Here is a 23,242-nt window from a genome sequence, read left to right as displayed (position 1 = left end):
AGCTGATTCCCAGGCTCCACCCCTTGCACGCCTCCAGTCTTTGTTGGCAAACAGTTCTGGCGACCTGGGCTCAGAGATGTGTTTTTCCGCGAGGTCGTCGCAGCGCGGGCGGGGAAGTACCGCACGCAGTCCTGTAACCAGCCGTTCCAGTTAAATAAAGTAGCGAGGTGTGAGCGCTCCTGCCTCCGCAGCCTTCAATACCCCCACCGGCTTACAGACGGGCTCACAGCCCCAGGAAGGGAGAGATCAGGGGCCCAGGTGAGGGGCAGTGCAGGCTCCGGCGCGCCCCGGCTTGGCGTCCGGCTCGCGCATCACAATGCGGGTTTGGGCCCGTGGCCCCGAGGGTCGGACTGGCGACCTTCCGCCTTTACGGAACCGACGCGTTTCGAAGGCGGTCGCACCTCCACAGGGTTTTTCCAGGTGCCGCGTTTGCCTAGTGACTCGGGAAGCACGGGCGGAAAGTCTGCCAACTTGTCAGGCCCCAGGGAGCTAGCAAAGGGCTCTCTGGGTGGTCCTGGGGCAGGAAACACTGGAGATCTAGTGGACATGCAGTTTCTGACTCATTAGGTCTGGGATGAACCTGAGATTCTGCATTTCCAACAGAGTTCCAGGAGATGATGCCAGTGCCTAGAGTAGTAAGGACGTAGAGGAACAGCCAGCGCCATGTGAAAGCTTGGGAGACGCTACGATCTCTTCTGCTCAGAATCCCCATCTACTGCCATATCAAGCATAAATGCAGCCACATGCTTCATAAAAACTTACTTTGTTTTGTGGCAAAACATTGGAAACTTTTTGAAAAATTAATTTGCCTTGCAGTATTTGGCTATCTCAACTTGTAACTTACATTGGGCTCTGATAACTATGTGCATAGTCACACGTCCTTGTTACCGAGGAAGCTCAATTTACAATTTTGTTTTCAAATGTAGCGAAATGTTCTTATGAATTATATTTAACAGTGAATTATACATAATAGTACATTTTGTAGACACTTCAACATGTATTATTTTGATATTTATCATTTTTCAATATTTTGTAAAGCCCTTTTTTTGTAGGGCAATACATTTATTGTAGTAAAAAAATTAAACACAAGTTATCTAGCATTAGGAAGATGATTAAGTCTTTTTTGGTATAGAATACCTTTTTTTCTTTAAAGATTTTATTTATTTATTTGACAGAGAGAGATCACAAGTAGGCAGAGAGAGGGGAGGAAACAGGCTCCCTGCTGAGCAGAGAGCCCAAAATGGAGCTTGATCCCAGGACCCTGGGATCATGACCTGAGCTGAAGGCAGAGGCTCTAACCCACTGAGCTACCCAGGCGCCCCTGGTATAGAATACCATTAACTTGTGCAACTATTAACTTCTTTTTCAGAAATGTTCAAGAACGTTTCAATTGTACATATGATGTTAAGTGATAAAAATTTAAAAAGCAAATACGTATTATGATACTAATTTGTTTTTTGTTTTTAGATTTTATTTACTTATTTGACAGACAGAGATCACAAGTAGGCAGAGAGGCAGGCAGAGAGAGAGGAAGGGGAGCAGGCTCCCTGCTGAGCAGAGAGCCCAACGCGGGGCTCCATCCCAGGACCCTGGGATCATGACCTGAGCTGAAGGCAGAGGCTTTAACCCACTGAGCCACCCAGGTGCCCCAGTTATGATCCTAATTTTTAAAGCGTATCTTTTGCCTGTGTCTATGTCCATAAAAAGTCTCTGAGTGTTAAGATGAAGTGATTTAAAATTAATTCTTTAAAGTTTAGTTTTCCATTTTCTTTCTGATTATGCATTATTTTATCATAAAACATAACTTTTATTAAACTTATAGTTTTTTGTAAGAAGGGATTTTCTGAGATATCAGTAATTCTTTTTTTCAGGACTCAAATATATTGCAGGCTTCCTGAGAAGCAAGTTCCTGAACCTTTGGTGATGTTGCTTAGTGGGAAAATGTGCCGGAAATGGCCTGTGAAAAGGCAGAGAGGGGGTGCCTGGGTGGCTCAGTTGGTGAAGCATCTGACTCTTGATTTCAGTGGCTCAGGTCATGATCTCAGGATTGTGATCTCAAGCCCCGTGTAGAATCCTCATTCAGCATGGAGTCTGCTTGAGAGTCCCTCTCCCCTCTGCTCCTTCCCCCCAAGACTCACATTTTTTCTCTCTCTCAAATAAATATTTTTAGAGGAAGAGAAAGAAAGAAAGAAAGAAAAGGCAGAGAGGAATGAAACAGAGCAAGAAATTCAGCATAGAGAAAGAGGTCAGCTACACAAAGGGTCCTGGGGCAGAGAGGGTCTTCAGGGTAGGGCGGTTACCAGTGAGTGCCAGAACCTGAGGGAAGACTGGTTTTCCTGAGACCGCTCCCAGGACTAGAACCAGCGAAGTGTAGACAGTAATGGAGGGGGATTCCTGAAGGCAAGAGAAACTGGGTACATCTGAGTTACAGAGAGTTGATCCATTCTTCTAGCTAAGTGCTTGTTAATTGCTCTCTTTTCTTCCATACAAACACTTTTTTTTTTTAAAGATTTTTATTTAAGAGAGAGCTGTATGTGTATGAGAGAGAGAGAGCAGGAACTGGGTGAAGGGCAGGCTGTGCACTGAGCAGAGAGCCTGATGCGGGGCTGGATCCTGGGACTCTGAGGTCATGACCTGAGCCAAAGGCAGACACTCAACTGCCTAAGCCACCCAGGAGCCCCACCGTACAAACACTTTTAAGTGCTCTGTGTGTGTGTGTGTGTGTGTGAGAGAGAGAGAGAGAGAGAGAGAAAGAAAATAGTGAGTTATCATTGTTTCTGATGTAAGTGATTGAAATTTAATGTGGGTAACATGGATCATTACTTTCAGAATTTCACATTTTTTTTTAATTTTTTTATTTTTTCAGCATAACAATATTCATTATTTTTGCACCACACCCAGTGCTCCATGCAATCTGTGCCCTCTACAATACCCACCACCTGGTGCCCCCAACCTCCCACCCCCCACCCCTTCAAAATTCTCAGATCGTTTTTCAGAGTCCATAGTCTCTCATGGTTCACCTCCCCTTCCAATTTCCCTCAACTCCCTTCTCCTCTCCATCTCCCCTTGTCCTCCATGCTATTTGTTATGCAACACAAATAAGTGAAACCATATGATAATTGACTCTCTCTGCTTGACTTATTTCACTCAGCATAATCTCTTCCAGTCCCGTCCATGTTGCTACAAAACTTGGGTATTCATCCTTTCTTTTTCTTTTTCTTTTTTTTTTTACAGCTTTATAAACATATATTTTTATCCCCAGGGGTACAGGTCTGCGAATCGCCAGGTTTACACACTTCACAACACTCACCATAGCACATACCCTCCCCAATATCCATAACCCCACCCCCTCTCCCAACCCCTTCCCCCCATCAACCCTCAGTTTGTTTTGTGAGATTAAGAGTCACTTATGGTTTGTCTCCCTCCCAATCCCATCTTGTTTCATTTACTCTTCTCCTACCCCCTCAACCCCCCATGTTGCATCTCCTCTCCCTCATATCAGGGAGATCATATGATAGTTGTCTTTCTCCGATTGACTTATTTCGCTAAGCATGATACCCTCTAGTTCCATCCACGTCGTCGCAAATGGCAAGATTTCATTTCTTTTGATGGCTGCATAGTATTCCATTGTGTATATATACCACATCTTCTTGATCCATTCGTCTGTAGATGGACATCTAGGTTCTTTCCATAGTTTGGCTATTGTAGACATTGCTGCTATAAACATTCGGGTGCACGTGCCCCTTCGGATCACTACATTTGTATCTTTAGGGTAAATACCCAGCAGTGCAATTGCAGGGTCATAGGGTAGTTCTATTTTCAACATTTTGAGGAACCTCCATGCTGTTTTCCAGAGTGGTTGCACCAGCTTGCATTCCCACCAACAGTGTAGGAGGGTTCCCCTTTCTCCACATCCTCGCCAGCATCTGTCATTTCCTGACTTGTTAATTTTAGCCATTCTGACTGGTGTGAGGTGATATCTCATGGTGGTTTTGATTTGTATTTCCCTGATGCCGAGTGATATGGAGCACTTTTTCATGTGTCTGTTGGCCATCTGGATGTCTTCTTTGCAGATGTCTGTTCATGTCTTCTGCCCATTTCTTGATCGGATTATTTGTTCTTTGGGTGTTGAGTTTGCTAAGTTCTTTATAGATTTTGGACACTAGCCCTTTATCTGATATGTCATTTGCAAATATCTTCTCCCATTCTGTCAGTTGTCTTTTGGTTTTGTTCACTGTTTCCTTTGCTGTGCAAAAGCTTTTGATCTTGATAAAATCCCAAAAGTTCATTTTTGCCCTTGCTTCCCTTGCCTTTGGTGATGTTCCTAGGAAGATGTTGCTGCGGCTGAGGTCAAAGAGATTGCTGCCTGTGTTCTCCTCGAGGATTTTGATGGATTCCTTTCTCACATTGAGATCCTTCATCCATTTTGAGTCTATTTTCGTGTGTGGTGTAAGGAAATGATCCAATTTCATTTTTCTGCATGTGGCTGTCCAATTTTCCCAACACCATTTATTGAAGAGGCTGTCTTTTTTCCATTGGACATTCTTTCCTGCTTTGTCGAAGATGAGTTGACCATAGAGTTGAGGGTCCATTTCTGGGCTCTCTATTCTGTTCCATTGATCTATGTGTCTGTTTTTGTGCCAGTACCATGCTGTCTTGATGATGACAGCTTTGTAATAGAGCTTGAAGTCCGGAATTGTGATGCCACCAACTTTGGCTTTCTTTTTCAATATTCCTTTGGCTATTCGAGGTCTTTTCTGGTTCCATATAAATTTTAGGATTATTTGTTCCATTTCTTTGAAAAAAATGGATGGTACTTTGATAGGAATTGCATTAAATGTGTAGATTGCTTTAGGTAGCATAGACATTTTCACAATATTTATTCTTCCAATCAAGGAGCATGGAACATTTTTCCATTTCTTTGTGTCTTCCTCAATTTCTTTCATGAGTACTTTATAGTTTTCTGAGTATAGATTCTTAGTCTCTTTGGTTAGGTTTATTCCTAGGTATCTTATAGTTTTGGGTGCAATTGTAAATGGGATGGACTCTTTAATTTCTCTTTCTTCTGTCTTGTTGTTGGTGTAGAGAAATGCAACTGATTTCTGTGCATTGATTTTATATCCTGACACTTTACTGAATTCCTGTACAAGTTCTAGCAGTTTTGGAGTGGAGTCTTTTGGGTTTTCCACATATAGTATCATATCATGTGCAAAGAGTGATAGTTTGACTTCTTCTTTGCCGATTTGGATGCCTTTAATTGCCTTTTGTTGTCTGATTGCTGAGGCTAGGACTTCTAGTACTATGTTGAAGAGCAGTGGTGATAACGGACATCCCTGCCGTGTTCCTGACCTTAGCGGAAAAGCTTTCAGTTTTTCTCCATTGAGAATGATATTTGCGGTTGGTTTTTCATAGATGGCTTTGATAATATTGAGGTATGTGCCGTCTATCCCTACACTTTGAAGAGTTTTGATCAGGAAGGGATGCTGTACTTTGTCAAATGCTTTTTCAGCATCTATGGAGAGTATCATATGGTTCTTGTTCTTTCTTTTATTAATGTGTTGTATCACATTGATTGATTTGCGGATGTTGAACCAACCTTGCAGCCCTGGAATAAATCCCACTTGGTCGTGGTGAATAATCCTTTTAATGTACTGTTGAATCCTATTGACTAGTATTTTGGCGAGAATTTTTGCATCTGTGTTCATCAAGGATATTGGTCTGTAGTTCTCTTTTTTGTTGGGATCCTTGTCTGGTTTTGGGATCAAGGTGATGCTGGCCTCATAAAATGAGTTTGGAAGTTTTCCTTCCATTTCTATTTTTGGAACAGTTTCAGGAGAATAGGAATTAGTTCTTCTTTAAATGTTTGGTAGAATTCCCCCGGGAAGCCATCTGGCCCTGGGCTTTTGTTTGTTTGGAGATTTTTGATGACTGTTTCAATCTCCTTACTGGTTATGGGTCTGTTGAGGCTTTCTATTTCTTCCTGGTTCAGTTGTGGTAGTTTATATGTCTCTAAGAATGCATCCATTTCTTCCAGATTGTCAAATTTGTTGGCGTAGAGTTGCTCATAGTATGTTCTTATAATTGTCTGTATTTCTTTGGTGTTCGTTGTGATCTCTCCTCTTTCATTTATGATTTTATTTATTTGGGTCCTTTCTCTTTTCTTTTTGATAAGTCTGGCCAGGGGTTTATCAATCTTATTAATTCTTTCAAAGAACCAGCTCCTACTTTCGTTGATTTGTTCTATTGTTTTTTTGGTTTCTATTTCATTGATTTCTGCTCTGATCTTTATGATTTCTCTTCTCCTGCTGGGTTTAGGGTTTCTTTCTTGTTCTTTCTCGAGCTCCTTTAGGTATAGGGTTAGGTTGTGTACCTGAGACCTTTCTTGTTTCTTGAGAAAGGCTTGTACCGCTATATATTTTCCTCTCAGGACTGCCTTTGTTGTGTCCCACAGATTCTGAACCGTTGTGTTTTCATTATCATTTGTTTCCATAAATTTTTTCAATTCTTCTTTAATTTCCTGGTTGACCCATTCATTCTTTAGAAGGATGCTGTTTAGTCTCCATGTATTTGGGTTCTTTCCAAATTTCCTCTTGTTATTGAGTTCTAGCTTCAGAGCATTGTGGTCTGAAAATATGCAGGGAATGATCCCAATCTTTTGATACCGGTTGAGACTTGATTTAGGACCAAGAATGTGATCTATTCTGGAGAATGTTCCATGTGCACTAGAGAAGAATGTGTATTCTGTTGCTTTGGGATGAAATGTTCTGAATATATCTGTGATGTCCATCTGGTCCAGTGTGTCATTTAAGGCCTTGATTTCCTTGTTGATCTTTTGCTTGGATGATCTGTCCATTTCAGTGAGGGGAGTGTTAAAGTCCCCTACTATTATTGTATTATTGTTGATGTGTTTCTTTGATTTTGTTATTAATTGGTTTATATAGTTGGCTGCTCCCACGTTAGGGGCATAGATATTTAAAATTGTTAGATCTTCTTGTTGGACAGTTCCTTTGAGTATGATATAGTGTCCTTCCTCATCTCTTATTATAGTCTTTGGCTTAAAATCTAATTGATCTGATATAAGGATTGCCACTCCTGCTTTCTTCTGATGTCCATTAGCATGGTAAATTCTTTTCCACCCCCTCACTTTAAACCTGGAGGTGTCTTCGGGTTTAAGATGAGTTTCTTGTCGGCAACATATAGATGGGTTTTGTTTTTTTATCCATTCTGATACCCTGTGTCTTTTGATTGGGGCATTTAGCCCATTAACATTCAGGGTAAGTATTGAGAGATATGAATTTAGTGCCATTGTATTGCCTGTAAGGTGACTGTTATTGTATATTGTCTCTGTTTCTTTCTGATCTACTACTTTGAGGGTCTCTCTTTGCTTAGAGGACCCCTTTCAATATTTCCTGTAGCGCTGGTTTGGTATTTGCAAATTCTTTCAGTTTTTGTTTGTCCTGGAAGCTTTTAATCTCTCCTTCTATTTTCAATGATAGCCTAGCTGGATATAGTATTCTTGGCTGCATGTTTTTCTCATTTAGTACTCTGAATATATCATGCCAGCTCTTTCTGGCCTGCCAGGTCTCTGTGGATAAGTCTGCTGCCAATCTAATATTTTTACCATTGTATGTTACAGACTTCTTTTCCCGGGCTGCCTTCAGGATCTTTTCTTTGTCACTAAGACTTGTCAATTTTACTATTAGGTGATGGGGTGTGGACCTATTCTTATTGATTTTGAGGGGGGTTCTCTGAACCTCCTGAATTTTGATGCTTGTTCCCTTTGCCATATTGGGGAAATTCTCTCCAATAATTCTCTCCAATATACCTTCTGCTCCCCTCTCTGTTTCCTCTTCTTCTGGAATCCCAATTATTCTAATGTTGTTTCATCTTATGGTGTCACTTATCTCTCGAATTCTCCCCTCGTGGTCCAGTAGCTGTTTGTCCCTCTTTTGCTCAGCTTCTTTATTCTCTGTCATTTGGTCTTCTATATCGCTAATTCTTCTGCCTCATTTATCCTAGCAGTGAGAGCCTCCATTTTTGATTGCACCTCATTAATAGCTTTTTTGATTTCAACTTGGTTAGATTTTAGTTCTTTTATTTCTCCAGAAAGGGCTTTTATATCTCCCGAGAGGGTTGCTTTAATATCTTCCATGCCTTTTTCAAGCCCGGCTAGAACCTTGAGAATCGTCATTCTGAACTCTATATCTGACATATTACCAATGTCTGTATTGATTAGGTCCCTAGCCTTTGGTACTGCCTCTTGTTCTTTTTTTTGTTGTGAATTTTTCCGCCTTGTCATTTTGTCCAGATAAGAGTTTATGAAGGAGCAAGTAAAATACTAAAAGGGTGGCAACAACCCCAGGAAAATATGCTTTAGCCAAATCAGAAGAGATCCCGAATTGTGAGGGGGGAGAAAGGGGATAAAAAGGGGTTCAGAAAGAAAGAAAAAAAAAAACTATTAAACTATTAAAACTATTAAAAAACTATTAAACTATTAAAAAAACTATTAAAAAACTATTAAAAACTATTAAAAAACTATTAAACTATTAAACTATTAAAAAAAAGAAAGCCGATAAAGAAAAAATATAAAAAGAGGAAAAATAAAATATATATTAGATAAACTATTTTAAAAACGTTAAAAAAAGAAAACGGTAAAAGTTAAAAAAAATTTAGCAGAAGAAGAGAAAAAGAAAAAAAAATTGAAAAAGAAAAAAAATTAAATTAACTGCAAGGCTAAAAAATCATGGGGAGAAAGCCATGAGTTCCGTGCTTTGCTTTCTTCTCCTCTGGAATTCTGCCGTTCTCCTCGGTAGGTGAACTTGGTCCTGGCTGGGTTTCCCGTAGATCTTCTGGGGGAGGGGCCCGTTGTAGTGATTCTCAAGCGTCTTTGCCCCAGGCGGAGTTGCACCGCCCGTACCCGGGGCCGCGCTGAGTCATCCGCTCGGGTTCGCTTTCGGGAGCTTTTGTTCCCTGAGCGCTTTCCGTAGAGTCCGGAGGGCGGGAATAAAGATGGCGGCCTCCCGGTGTCCGGCCCGGAGGAGCCGAGAGCCCGGGGCCCCACTCCTCAGTGCGCCCTCAGAGAACAGTGCCAAATGACTCTCGTCACCCTGGCCTCCGGCCACGCTCCGAGCTGACCGAGCCTGCGACTGGTTCAAGGCAACCCCGAGCTGAGAGTCACTCCTTGGCTCTGTCTCTGCAGCCGGCTTCCCCGTTCTAATACCGGTAAGCTCTGCGACGCTCAGACACCCCCGATCCTTCTGCGACCCTGCGGGACCTGAGGCCGCGCTTACCCCGCCTGGGCTTCACCCCAGTTAAGCCTCTGGAGCGATGTCCCTCAGCGGAACAGACTTTTAAAAGTCCTGATTTTGCTCCGTTGCTCTGCCGCTCGCCGGGAGCCGGCCCCTCCCCCCGCGGTCTATCTTCCCGTCGCTTTGGATTCACTTCTCCGCCAGTCCTACCTTGCAGAAAGTGGTTGATTTTCTGTTTCTGGAATTGCTGTTCTTCTTCTCTTCAATCTCCCATTGGATTTGTAGGTGTTTGCAATCTTTAGATAAGCTATTTAGCTGATCTTCCGCTACCTGAAGTAGTCTCAGCTGCTACTTCTCCGCCATCTTGGATAGTTTCTTAGAATTTCACATTTTAAGAAGCTTATTTATGTTTCTTTTTGTATGGTATCTATGTCTGCCTTCTGCCTCCTTCCCTGTCCCGCAGCTTCCCGCCCCGCTCAGGATGTGCTCCATCACCTAGGGCCTGCTCTGCTTTGTTGGTAGGTGTCCATTCCTGTAGCCAGTCAGCACTCTTGGGTGTTTACCGGGCTCCCCAACACCTGATGTTTTCACCACTTAGGAAATGTTTGTTGAATGAATCACCGGCTTACAGTTTTCTGCTTCAGCGGGCCGTTCTAGCAGTCTGTATTTACCGGTTTCCCCCTGCTTAGGACATCTTTCCCTTCCTCACCTGGCTTATTCCTCAAGACTCATCTCAGATATCGTCCCTAATAAGTCTCTCCTGACACCTCCCCCTCCTTAACCCTTAGGGTCCCTTTCTTTGTTCCCAAAGTTTGTATGTCGCTTTACCCTGCACTTGCCACTTTATAGAAAAACTAGCTATATGTATTTGTCTCTCTTGCCACCTGTGAGCTCCTCGAGGGCTAGTGTCCCTTCTGATCATCTGTTTTACCAACACCAGCCCATTGAACTGTTTTAGCCCTTAGGCAATGTAGGTAAAATAACTAGTATGACAGGCTTTTAAAATGCTTTTAAAATGCTTTTTAAAATGCTTATCAAAGTGTTTGAGACATAAAAACAATGTTGTTGGCTCCAATTTTTTTTTAATCATTTTTAAGCATTTTAAAAAGCAACACCAAGGAACTTGTTAAACCAGCAGATCCTCTAGCCATCTCCAGATTCAAAATAGGTATTCTAAGGTAGTGCCGAGAATCTGCATTTTTAGCAAGATTCCAGCATCTGACCACTGTTGCTGGTGACCACAGTTTAGAACAGTGATCTCTACAGACATTCTGCTGGCTTTCAGAAAGAACCAGAACTGCTGCTTTTTAATCTGAAACCTAAGGAAAGATTAAGCCTCCTAGTACTTGATATGCAGACTGACGCAGGCACCCTTCCTTGGGCCATGGTCAGATGGTGTATCAGTCACGGAAGATTGGGTTTTGCAGCCAAAACAAGCAATTCCCAAATGCAGTGACTTACAATTAGGGTCCCCAGGTGAAATTCAGGATGGTAAGTTACATTTGAATTTCAGGTAAACTGTGAACAAATTCTTAAGGCTAAGAACATCCCAAATATTTAGTGGAAGTGTGTCCCAGGCAGAATTTGGGACATCCTTGCACTAGTCCATGTGATCTTTACTCTGTGAGCCAGACTGATGAGACCACCCTGAGCACTGTCTGTCGGAGTGGTACAACCAAGAGAGGTACAACCTGTAAACCAGTTCCCAAAGCTTCTGGTCAGGGACACACATACACAAACCACCCCCCCCCCCCCCCCGCCACACACACACCAAACCAAACCAAACCAACCAAACAAACAAAAGGAGTGACAAACATTGCTGCCACTCACCTTTTTTTTGCCAAAACGAGATACACGGCCAAGTGTAGCACCCATGTGGTAGGGAAGACAATATGCCCCAGCAAGGGGCACTGGGTGTCTGGGGACCACTCTGTAGTATACCAGTTTATGGTTGATCAGATGGGTTATTAGATACTGTCCACATGATTAAATCTGGTGACAAAACAAGGCCTTTAGGACAATCTTTTCAGAATTCCGTGATGAGAGGCGACCTTGAAAATCTTATATACCACACACAGTTTATAGATCATCGCGTGGCAAAGCACTTAAAAGAATTGTCAAGCTTAGAAAATAAGTTACTATATTTTATAAAAAGTGTCCCACATTTCCTCATCCTTTTCTGTGGTGACAAGTAGCCATGATTAAGATGCTTTAGTTGGAAATTTCACAAAAAAATAGACAGGCTTAATCTGTCCCTTTGAGAGAAAGGTGATGGTTTAACAGCAAATGAGAAAGACATTTTTTTTTTAAACTTTATCTTATGGAGAGAGCACTTTTGAAAATAGATGTTTGCAAATCTTCCCAACATTGTGCGCTTTTGTTGCTGAAAAGGACCTACGCTGCTTATTAAAAATTAATGTCTACAGTCAACTTAAGAGCTGAAATGTCTCACCTCTTTTACAAATCTTCCAAATGGAGTTTGTTTTAAGAACATCGAGGAGAACAGGGGTGCAGGTCTGGTTTACCTTGGGCAGCGTCTAACCAAAGGGGGACAGCAGAGCTGATGTCATACAGAGACAGCAAGCCCCCCGTGGTTCTCAGCCACACTCTTAAGGCTTTGGGAAAACCTATCCATATCTTAATTGTTTTCCTCAACACCACTCCTTGGCCTACTCAGAATGCCCAGACTGATCTCTTTGTCATCCACCAACTGATGTGTTTACCCCAAAAATGTGCTGCAAGCTTCACTCTCCCCAGTTGCCAGCAAGAGCTTTCCTCTCCCTCTCTCAATCTCTCTCTCTCTCTCATTCGGCCCGTTTTTAATTTTGTTCCTTGACAACAGTCTGTTGACCTTTCTTCCTCAGGAATGAACGAGTAAACAAATTGCATGTAAGACAACTTACAATCTCTGAATTATTCCTTGAAACCATAAAATTGGTGTGTAGGAAAGATGGATGGACTCAAAGAAGATGGAAATGTAACCAAATTTCAGCTACAATGTTTGCCTCATGTGCGGATACAGTTGAAATGACAGTTTGACTTGGAAAGCTCTGAGACAATGGGATTCTTCCTAGTTAGTTTATTATCTTTTGAGCTATTTTAAGTAATGACAACCAATCAAACCCTCTTTTAAAATAAACTGAACTTAGAAGGACACTTCAAGTTGTTCTGTCACCAAGTTTTCAAACTAGAGCCACAAAAATAAACCTCTTTGACCACTTTACTCTCTTTTAAAGAATTTTAGTGGAACAGAACTCATTTGCAGTCAATAAATTAAAATATGTTAAGTATTGATTATTTTCTACTTTTGTGTTTTGATGTTAATATATTACTGCTATGATGTAATTTACAAATTAAATCACATACATTGGGGCTGCATGTTCAGAACATTTTGAAACTAATAACAGTGTGTGATAAGAAAGTTTGTAGAATTCTGTAGAACAGAATGCTGTTTTTAGAAAGGCTATTTCAGACACACCATGGTACCAAAAGCCACATGCCAACTGCTCTTTAAGTCAAGAACAGTTATCAGGTTAATGATCTGTATTTTCCTTTACACTTTAATCTGACAAGAGTAGAAAAATTTTAAAGTATAAGACAATGAAAACTAGGAGGTACACTTTACCAGTGTAATAGCAACACCCTCTTGGTGAAAACTACACGATAGCTTGTTTAATTTAGGTGATAATTATTTATTTGCTCTTCTGTAGACTAAATAACATTGAAGCAAATTATTTGAAACTCTTCAGAAGCCATTTCGATTACACTTTCAGGGGTTCCTTTTCTAGATACTGGAAGAACTGAAATTCTTTCGTAAGCTACTAGCATTGACTTTCAGAACACAATGCAAGTGATTGTAGGGACAGGTTGTCTCTGCTAAGTATTACTTTCACAGCAGACGTGTTCTTAGCCTTTGTGAGTTTTATTCTCCGAAGCTGACTGGAACCCTAAATGAATCCAAAGAACAGATTCAAAGTCACTAACGTCTGCTCTTAAGACAACTCGTTGGTGGCTGGAGCCTGAGGGGTTATTCATGCTGTGCAAGCTCCTTCGCACTTTCGAGGAAGAGTGAGAAGAAAGGAATTCTTGAACTTTCATATCAATCCCACAGTCAGGCACTGCCTGTGGGTCCCCTCTGCCTTTCTAGTTAAGGGTTTGGCCTTTGCAGACCCTAATGAATCATTTAGCTATTTAGCAGTGACACCAGTAGAGAGAACAAAAGGAAGGTATCACTTAGTGCCAAAGCATCAGATGTCAAAGTCACTGACTGGACAGACCTTTTAACTAAACATTTCTGTATTTGTCTTCTCATGGTCATGGAAAAGATATACTTTACTTTCTCGGTGTCATGCAGTCACAAGGCACCCAGTAACAGAATCCATTGCACGTGGACGTTGGTCTGAATGACAACCACTGGGTGAACCACGGGTATTATCCACATATGACAATTTTTTACATATTTATTTACATTTTTTTCTCCCTAGGAAACGGAGCCGGAATCCACAGATGTCATTATCCATCTGCACACTTTTATTTACTACCCAGAAGGCAAGGATATTGAATTTTTAGAGTGTCTGGACTTTTGTTCTTTCTTATCACAAATGACTTGGGGAGCTCTGGCCGTTCGCGTTTGCCCTGAGTTGACTGTGCTAGTCAAAGCCTTGCTTCCTGGAGCGCTTTGAGATTCTGGTACAAAAGGCATTTTATAAACACAAAGTAGAAAAGCATCATTTATATTCATTTGCTGCTGTGGCATTTCTCTCTGGAATCTTCCTCCTGTCTGTCAACATTGTGCAAAAAGACTGGCCTCATCTACATTACAAATATCATTCTTTTAATGGTCTTCCGGAAGTAGGAGAGAGCTAGCATGAGAGTGGAAAGAGAAACCTGAGCTGTCCTGTTGGAGGCTGTCAGGCTTGTTTATCCCTAAAACTGGTTGGACATCATCAGCGTGGCTGTCATGACTTGTTTAGGGAAGACTTGAGTAGGAAAGCACGATGGCGTTCTGTGCATCTTGGCTGCAATGAACGTTATGATCTGACTGTCGTGACTCACTGGAAAATCACAGCCACGGGGATGATCCTCAGAGGGCTCCTTTAGAATAGAACTGGTCTTTCTGGGCGGAGGGTGGTCTGCGCTAGCCTCCACTACTATGGGAAGCCTTCCAGAGTGGAGAAATTTCACTGAGGTGTCTCCTGGAAACTGTGGCAAGTTCTTCCTCCTAGGGGACTGTACTTGGTGTGATTTAAGAACCATCAAGGATTTTACGTCCCAGAAGATCTCCATGTGTGACTTATCACACCCATGGGGTAGGGTTTGCCAACCAGATTGGCTGTAGTAGAGACTGGCTCCAAGGGGCTCCCGTTCCCGTCTAGGAATGTCCCAGAACGTGGGACAATAACCAAGAGGCAGAGCCTGGGGTGGCATTTCTTGGGCCAAGGGTCCGAGCGTGGGGGCCATATAAATGAATGGGGGCATGTATAGATTTGGGAGGAGAGGAGCCTGGATGACAGGAGTGTGGCCACAGGGAAGGATGGTACCCGGAGGGAGAGAAACCTGCATCCCAAGCCTTTCTCTCATACCTGGGCCCGGGGCCTCCTCTGTGTCTGCAAAACAACTGTTGCTGCTGCTTCTCCTTTGCCTTCTTCTTCAAATATTTTCAATTTTAAATATATACCTAAGTAGAGAGAGTGGGAAAATGAACCTCCGTGTACCTGTCACCATCATGCACCTTGAACAATTATCAACACACATCTAGTCCGCCTCCACCCGCAATCCTCCCCTTCCTCGAATTATTATTGGAATCAGTTCATTCTTCATCCCTTTTAATTTAATCTTCGGTGTTGCATTTTTCTGGACATTTTCTTCTGTCAATCGCTGTCTTAAGTCAGTCCGCTGAGTTGGCACTGAAAAGACACATTTCTCAAGAGAGCCCTGAGCAGTTCTGACACAAGTGTTGGGATTAACCAAACAATGTAGCTTCATTCATTTCAGACATTCATTGAGTCCCAGAAACAATGCTGGGTTAAAGACAGTAGCAGAACAGGGCTCCTGACCTCAAGGGCTTATGATCTAGTTCTGGGAAGAGGACAAGGGCAGTAGCAAGTGCTCACTAGTAACAAGTGAATGTGAGTCCTGATATGATAAAGGAGAAGTTCCAGGTGTGGTAGAATTTCCAAGGTGTGATAATTACACTCGGCTGGGAGGGGTGATTGTGGAGGGTGGTCAGGAATGGCTGTGGAGCCTGGGGTAGTTGGGATTTGGAAGGTTGGGCAGGGTGTGGGATGGTAAAGGAAAAACACTAACCAAAGTGTAGAGGTGGGAGCAGCCCGGGCAAGGGGGAGGGGACAAGAGCATCACCTGTTGACTGGTACACATGGTGTGAGGGACTTGGTGGGAGGGATGGGGCAAAGGATGGAGGGCAATTGATTCTTGCTAGGTAAATAACTAGACCATTCTTCTTTCTTTTCTTTTCTTTCTTTCTTTCTTTCTTTCTTTTTTTTTTTTAAGAATCATTTATTTGAGAGAGAGAGAGAAGAGAGAAAGAGAATGAGCAGGGGAGGGGCAGAGAGAGAAGCAGGCTCCCCGCTGAGCAGGGAGCCCAAATTGGGGCTGGATCCCAGGCCTCTGGGATCATGATAATGGCCCGAGCTGAAGGCAGATGCTTAACTGACTGAGCTACCAAGGCATCCCTAGACCATTCTTATTTCTAAGTAAAGAAAAACAAAACTAGGTTTCTAGAAGAATGGGTATGAAAAAGAAACTCCAGACCATAATTAGGAAACCAAAAAAAATCAAGGTGGGCTTAATGGAAGTTGGCAGGAATAACAAACTGTCAGAAAACTGCCCAAAATCAAGTAGGCTCCGAGTCCACTAGCCAGGTGACACATTTTCTAAACCTAGAAATGAAGCTTATTTGTGACTTCCTGTTATCTACAATGTAAGATAAGCCTTAGTCCTTCTCCACTGAGTTCTGAGAAGATACAGTTTTTGCCTCTGAAATTAATATATGGGCAAAAAATTCTTACTGTTGCTTCCATGTGAAGGATAGCAAAGATGGTGAGCTTTGGTGAAATGTTCACATTTTGTAAATGAAACAGAATTGTAACTTGATTTTTTAAAAGTAATATTTTCATTACAAATGTAAGCACTGTTATATTAGAAAATTCAAACAGTAGTGCAATGCAAAAAGGCAAGAAAGTGCATTGTCCTATTACCCACAGAACATAATTTTTTAATATTTCAGTGTCATATAATGATTTTGAAACATGGTTTCAAACTGAATGACTTCAACTCTTTATCCCTATTCCTCTCCCCTGGCCCCATTCATTGTGCTTATCAAGGAGATTTGACATTAAATATTTATATCTCTGTTGACTTTAAGAGTCATTCTCCTTTGAATTCAGATTTCATATGGGATACAAGGGATCATCAGGATATTAAGTGAGAGCTAAAGTTTATTTTCAGATATGCATGAAACCACTTCTGTGCCTGTTTTTTGGGGAGGGAGACTGCCAGGGTCTGGGGAAAACTATAAATGGAGTTCTGCATAGCATATAGCGACATATCTCAAGTTATATATTAAACCAACAAATTATGAAATAAAACACATTCTATCCTCCTTCCTTAACTGTACACCTTTATCACAGCCACCCCTTGCTAACTATTAAAATACTTCTGTACTTTTTTTTCGGGGGGGGGGAGGGGCAACGGAAGAAGGAGAGAGAGAATCTTAAGCAGGCTCCACACCCAGGGGATCCCAATGTGGGGCTCGATCTCACAACCCTGAGATCATGACCTGAGCCGAAATCAAGAATTGGACGCTTAGTTGACTCAGCCACCCAGGTGCCCCCAAAATATATTTTATCCTCTCACCTTTCCAACAGATGCCCCTTGGCCACCCCTTGGGCACAGGGGTGGATACGCCAGGTGTTTTGTGGGACGGGCTTGGGAAGCAGCCTCCATGGGCCCCAGAGTAGGGTTGGAGCCAAGAGTGGGCTCCCTGGAGCTCCAGGTGGGCCCATCTCCGTTTGGGAAGGGATGTAGCCGGAGGAGGGCCAGAGCAGGTGCCTCTCTGGCCTGATCTGAGTGAGTCATTCCGTATTTCCTCTGTGCAGGTGGTGTGCTGTGCACTTGGGACTCACAGGTGAGTAAAATCAGTCTAGTGGGGGAATGAAGAAACTTGCAGGTAAGTAACCCTCAGATTCGAACTTGCCGCTTTGAATTGACTCAGCCAGGAAAGACAGGGAAGAAGTAACTAGGCCAAAGTGGGGAGAGAAGAGAATTCCAGGCAGAGGGAAAAACATAGGCAAAGTCCTGGTAGAGGTAGAGAGCACGGCCAGGGTGGGGCACAGGAAGGTGGTGGTGAGGTTGGGGCAGAAGCCTGGGGAGCTGCAGGTGGCAGGTCCGGCTGGAGAGGCAGCTGTGTCTTGACCAGGAAAGGCGTCCATGGCCTTGCTAAATAATTTCCTCTGTATCCTCAGTGAAAGGCTTTGAGCTCAGCCAACAGAAATTAAACCACAACGCTTTCCAATGCAGATGAGAACCTCAAGAATGAAATCACACCAGTGGTGAACTACACTGAGGAAAAACACCTTCTGGCAACTTTGCACATGACATTTGTCACTGTGCACAGGCTTGTCATGCATAAATCACCTGCAACAACAAAGAGGATTATGGATGAGTCGGTGGCCATCGCACGGGACCTTTTTGTGCTTCGGAGTTTCAATCAGGTGCTTACTTGCACACCATTTTGTGGGGTGTATTTTACATATATCCTGCTGGCATATTTTATGCTTCAGTTAATTGAGTTGACATCTAATTTAGTTGACATCTAAAAATAAAATCAATTTTGAGACAAAACACCCATAAAATAAGTGAAATGCTGTAATAGGTTTCAAGAAATTAAAATTAATATATTTAGGCTTCTATTCTAAAGAAATTTCATGTAGAATAGTGGATACTGTAGATATATTTTTTTCTGAATCTCTGTCAATTACGCAATAATGAATGTTGCTACTAGATATTCAGAAATTTATTGCTTGGAGTAGTTTGTCATGAAGAATGAAATTTTTGTTGGGATTTCCTTTACAATGTCAAAGAGCTTAAATATGAGTACTCTGTATGTTGATGTTCAGCTGTAATTAAGCCATGACAATGATTATTACTTTGGGTATAAACACTATCAAATTTTCATTGGGCGAGTTCTTTTTTAATTAATGTTGAGTTATGTTCTGTTTATTATCCTGTTTGCTTATGTTTCCTGTCATTTTCCAGTTGTCTGCTTGAATCTTCTTTTTTAATAGTTAGTTAGCAACTGATAATGTGTATTGATTTCAGTTTTGCTTCTAATTTACATTTTTATCTCTTTGGTTGATGTATTCGGCTTAATCATTTATTTTTATAAGCAGTTGTACAATTTGTTAATTTAGCTAGATGATTAAATTTGGCTTCTAAAGAGAGTTTGTTTTAGAAAATGGTCCCTGAAGTAAATTAGCATTTGGCATTTCCAACATATCAAAGGATCTGGTCTCTCAAAGATAACTAAAAACCTAACTTTAAAGTCTCTAAAAGCGGATTCCTAATTTTGAAACCTTGGACTCTATAGAGCCATACATTCCAGTAGGTGGTGCAAATCGACTCCATTTCAAATGGAAATGTAATTTAAAATTGTGATGTAACTATTTTCACTAGAAAAATAGTATTTTAATGTGTTTCCTCAACTGCAAAATTATTTTCCTCTATTTCTAAAGGAAGCCCGATTTACTCTTTCGGTGCTCATTTTTCTTATATTTTATTCCCCAGGTACCATTACAATGATCATCGTCACAGGAGAGGTAAGAAGGGAAGTGGGGAGGACTGCAAACCTGGAGAGACCTGCTAAAAATCACGAATACAAAGGAAGGTCATTGGCTTCTGGGCTCAGTTCTACTTGAAGAGGAACGTGTAACATCTACATCAACAACATTCTTAGTTTTTATTTCGACAGAATGAGCTGGACACCATGTTTTGTCTTTTCTAAAAATTCAGACTATTTTACTTCTAGGAATCTGATATTCACATAGCAGCGCATAAAATACGTAGACAAGGAAATTCACTGCAGCATCCTTTGAAAATTAGTTTGCACTTTGATCACTGTAATGCAGGTGGCCAAGGGATAGCGCAGTGCCCTGGCTGAGAACAGGAACACTGAAGGCTCCTGCCTCTTGGTGACCGGAGGATTAAAGAACATATGCACAAAGTATCCGAGTGAGCAGCACTGTGTGAATGTTCCTGCTATCCTTTTAAAAGTTAAAACAGTGCAACAAGGACTTTAAAGACCGCCAACTGTCTCTTGCCACGCCCCTCCCCTCCCCTCGCCCCGCATCCCCTCCTCCTGCAAGCACTCCCTACTCAGCTGTTTCTCCCGCTAGTTACCACCATAACTTTGAATATTATTCTTCTGCTGTTATTTTTTGTTAACCTTTTTTTGGTGGCATTAAGCACACCCACAATGTGGTGCAACGGTCACCACCATTCATTTCCAGGAGTTTCTTACCTTAAAGAAGTTTCTTACCTTACCTCGTCTTACCCAAAGACGATTCTGTACCCATTAAACAGTAACTCTCCACTTGCCTCTCTGCTCCCAGCCTCTAGTAACCTTGACCCTATTTTCCGTGTCTGTGAATTTGTCTCCTCTAGGTAACTCCTATCGGTGGAATCACGATATTCGTTGTTCTGTGACTGGCTTATGTCACTCAGCATCATGTCTTCAAGGTTTTCCCACGTAGCAGGTGTCGGAGTGTCTTTCCATTTTAAAGGCTAAATAATATTCCACTGCCTGGAAATGCCACACGTGGCTCATTGGTCCATCTCTCTGTGGACAGTTGGATTGTTTCCGCTTTGGGCTCCTGTGAGCCATGTTGGCATGAATACTAATGTATAAATACCAGTCTGCACCTCTGTGTTTCATTATTTGGGGCAGCTGTTTCTTGATGTACCCATTTTTTTACATTTGATTTCCAGATGGTAAATCAGACAGGTGAGAACATACCTTTCCATACACACAGTCCCCATCTTCACTCCCATGTAGTGTCTTGGTTTTGTTTTGTTTTGCTTCAATTTTGTTTTAAGCAGGCTGCATGCCCAGTGTGGAGCCCAGCGTGGGGCTTGAACTCACAACCCTCAGATCCAGATCTGCGTTGAGATCAAGAGTCGGACTTTTAACTGACTGAGCCCTCCCAGCTTTGAAGAAATTACAAAAAAACCCCAAAAAACAGTGTTTCCTTTATTATAACGTTACAAATATTGTTAACTGCTGAGGCAGACATGCTCTAGTCCCTGGTCTCTTCTGGAATACTCGTCATTTTTTTTTTCTGCAATTAACCACGGAATTGATTTCATATTTGCCAGTTTACTATGTGTCATCACTACATTTCCCTTAATGCTCTGATCCATGTTTATCAATGACAACTCCCGTTTGGGCAGACCCAGGAGAGTTCTGTTTTGTTTGGTCTTTTCTGTTTTTCCTTTTTCCAGAAGTGTGGTGCCCTTCTGCTGCAGCCTGCATTGGATGCAGCCTTCTTGCACCCCTGTGTCCTGTGGCTTCTCTTTCCCACCATCCCCAGCCTTCTTTTCTTCCCGGGACTCTTTCCCGCATCCTGTCTTTGCTGTTTGAAGCATGTCTTTCGCTAGCTTCTTGAGAAAAGGTACATGGGACATAAAAATGCTGACTCCTTTCTTATGTCCAAAGTATTTTTTCCTGCCCTCCCTATTTTGGTAGATCGTTTGGCTGGGACTAGGAATCTGGATTGAAAATCACTTTTACTCAATATCCGACAAAGTATGTTTGTTATTGGTTTTCACTTTAAGTGTTGCTGTTTATTCTACTAGGATTCTTTCCATTGTTGTTCTATTTTGAAAAATTTCAAACCTACTATAAAAACTGAAGAATGGAACAGTGAATACTTGAATACTCCACACCTAGTCTTACGATGGTTAACATTTTGCCACACTGGCTCTGTCTGATTTCCTCTCCCTGCCCCTCCTGTCTGACTATTAGTCTATGTATACCTGTATGTACCTCTCCATCTATCTGTGTATACATGGCACACACATATATATCTGTATGTATATAATACTTTTGTTGGCTCTCTGAAAGGCACCTCTATTCTAAGTGCCTTGGCATGGCTTATAGGGGTGAGGATATTTGCCTATATTTTTGCACAATACCATTATCACAGCAGGATATTTAACGTTGATAATAAAGCCCCCTATAGGATCCATATTTGAATTTCCCCAACATTCCCAACTTATCCTTTATAGTTGCATTTTTTCTTTCTCTGATCTAGAACCGAATCGGGGCTCCCACATTGCATCTATTCATGGTAGTGGCCACAGTCTGTCCCTGCCTGTGTCCTGAGACCAATCAGCGTGCCATGGCCCACTTGCAACTGTGAAAAGTTGCTTCTCTGTGCCTGAGGGTTTTCCCAGGAAGCTGCAGAATATTAGATGCTCACATGAGCTGCTTGTTTTTATTCCTGTGCTCTCCTTACCCCCATGCCTCATTTCCTCCCCAGTGGAGACCCTCAGATTCATTTTCTCTAGAGGAGAAGGCGCTGCTTTTCTACCAGTGGTGGTGTCAGAGGAGAGATGAGAAAAGTCGTTGCTTGGCTACCTAAGCTGGGAAAGGGGCAAGGGTTGAGCCCTCTGGCTATGGATTTTAAAGCAGCTTTATCAGCCTCTGCCTTGTTCTGTCCCCAATGTCCACAGTATTTTTTCTAGGTCTCAGGGGCCCAGGCTCTCCATGACCCCTGGCTGATCTTCTATCGGCACCTGGGTCCTAGTTGCTGCTCTTTGCTGCAGCAGGTACTATTTCCCCACTTTTTTTTAAATTTTGTTTTATTTTGTTTACATTCCAAAAATCTGCTGAGGTCTTTCTTCTGTCATTGTCTCCTCTTTAGTTCTCTTTGTTCTTGTCCTTTTGGGTCTATACCTTTGAAAAATCCCATCATTGGAGGGTTTCCAGAAGAAGAGGAAATAGAAGCATGTGGTAAATCTGCCATGTTGATTCAAAAATTTCCTTGGCAGCATTTTTAATAGGAAAAAAAAATTATTCATTCAAGACTCTTGGGCACCTGTCACATAGGAGGAGCTAGGGATAATTCCTGGGTTTATGGAGTGAGTAGCCTGGGGTGGGGGGGGGGGGTGAACACGTTACATACTACAAACTGTGACAGGTGCTTTGAAGGAGAGTTCAGGTTTCTACAGTTAACTGGGGGAATGAATTTGATCTAGAGGAGGTAAGATTTAAGATCCGGAGGGTGAACAGGAGTTGGGTAGACAAAGAGGTCAGGTGGGTGTGGGGTAGAGCAGCGTACAACCATATGGTGGCAGAGAGTGTGGTTTGTGGAGGGAGGCAGAAAGGGAGGTGGAAGATGGTATGAGACACAGCCAGACCCAGAAGCAGAGGTCAGAGCAGTTAGTAGTTTATGGACTGCACAGAGGACATTGTCTTTATGCTGTGTGATGGTGGCCACTGAAAGGACTTTAACAGCTGACAGCTGGGTCACATTTCCAAACCATGAGGTTGCAGAATGGCCTGGGTGGAGAGGGCTGGGGAGATGCAGGGATTCCCAGAACAAGGCAGCCATCCACTTGAGAAACAGTGGTCACTTAAACCAGGTTGTTGGAAACTGAGTTAGAGAGAAGAGGATGGATTTGAGAGATATGCCAGGACTTGGGGGTGGCTTGTATTTGGGGAATGGAGGAAGAAAGGTATGTGGATGACACCTAAGTCTTTGTGGTGTGGAACTGGATGGATGGTGGCACCACTCATGGGGCAGGAAACTCTGAAATTAACGAGATTTTAAAACTATCAGACATTGGGGCACTTGGGTGGCTCAGTCAGTTAAGCATCTGCCTTTGGCTCAGGTTATGATCCTGAGGTCCTGGGATTGAAACCCATGTTGGGCTGTCTGCTCAGCGGAGAGCCTGCTTCTCCCTCTCTCTGCCTG

General features: G+C 42.4%; 1 long non-coding RNA gene across 1 annotated transcript; it reads left to right on the top strand.

Moving 5' to 3' along the window:
• Positions 1 to 52: 52 nt before the first annotated feature.
• Positions 53 to 20,362, top strand: LOC125084531 (uncharacterized). Its single transcript, XR_007122635.1, has 4 exons — positions 53 to 258; positions 17,366 to 17,394; positions 17,732 to 17,980; positions 19,053 to 20,362. It is a non-coding gene; the product is annotated as an uncharacterized LOC125084531 (long non-coding RNA).
• Positions 20,363 to 23,242: the final 2,880 nt, after the last annotated feature.

The sequence above is a fragment of the Lutra lutra genome, chromosome 14 (genome assembly GCF_902655055.1).
Source record: "Lutra lutra chromosome 14, mLutLut1.2, whole genome shotgun sequence".
Lineage (NCBI taxonomy): Eukaryota > Metazoa > Chordata > Mammalia > Carnivora > Mustelidae > Lutra > Lutra lutra.
The sequence above is the reverse complement of the archived record's forward strand: the minus strand, read 5'-3'. Positions and strand labels throughout refer to the sequence as shown.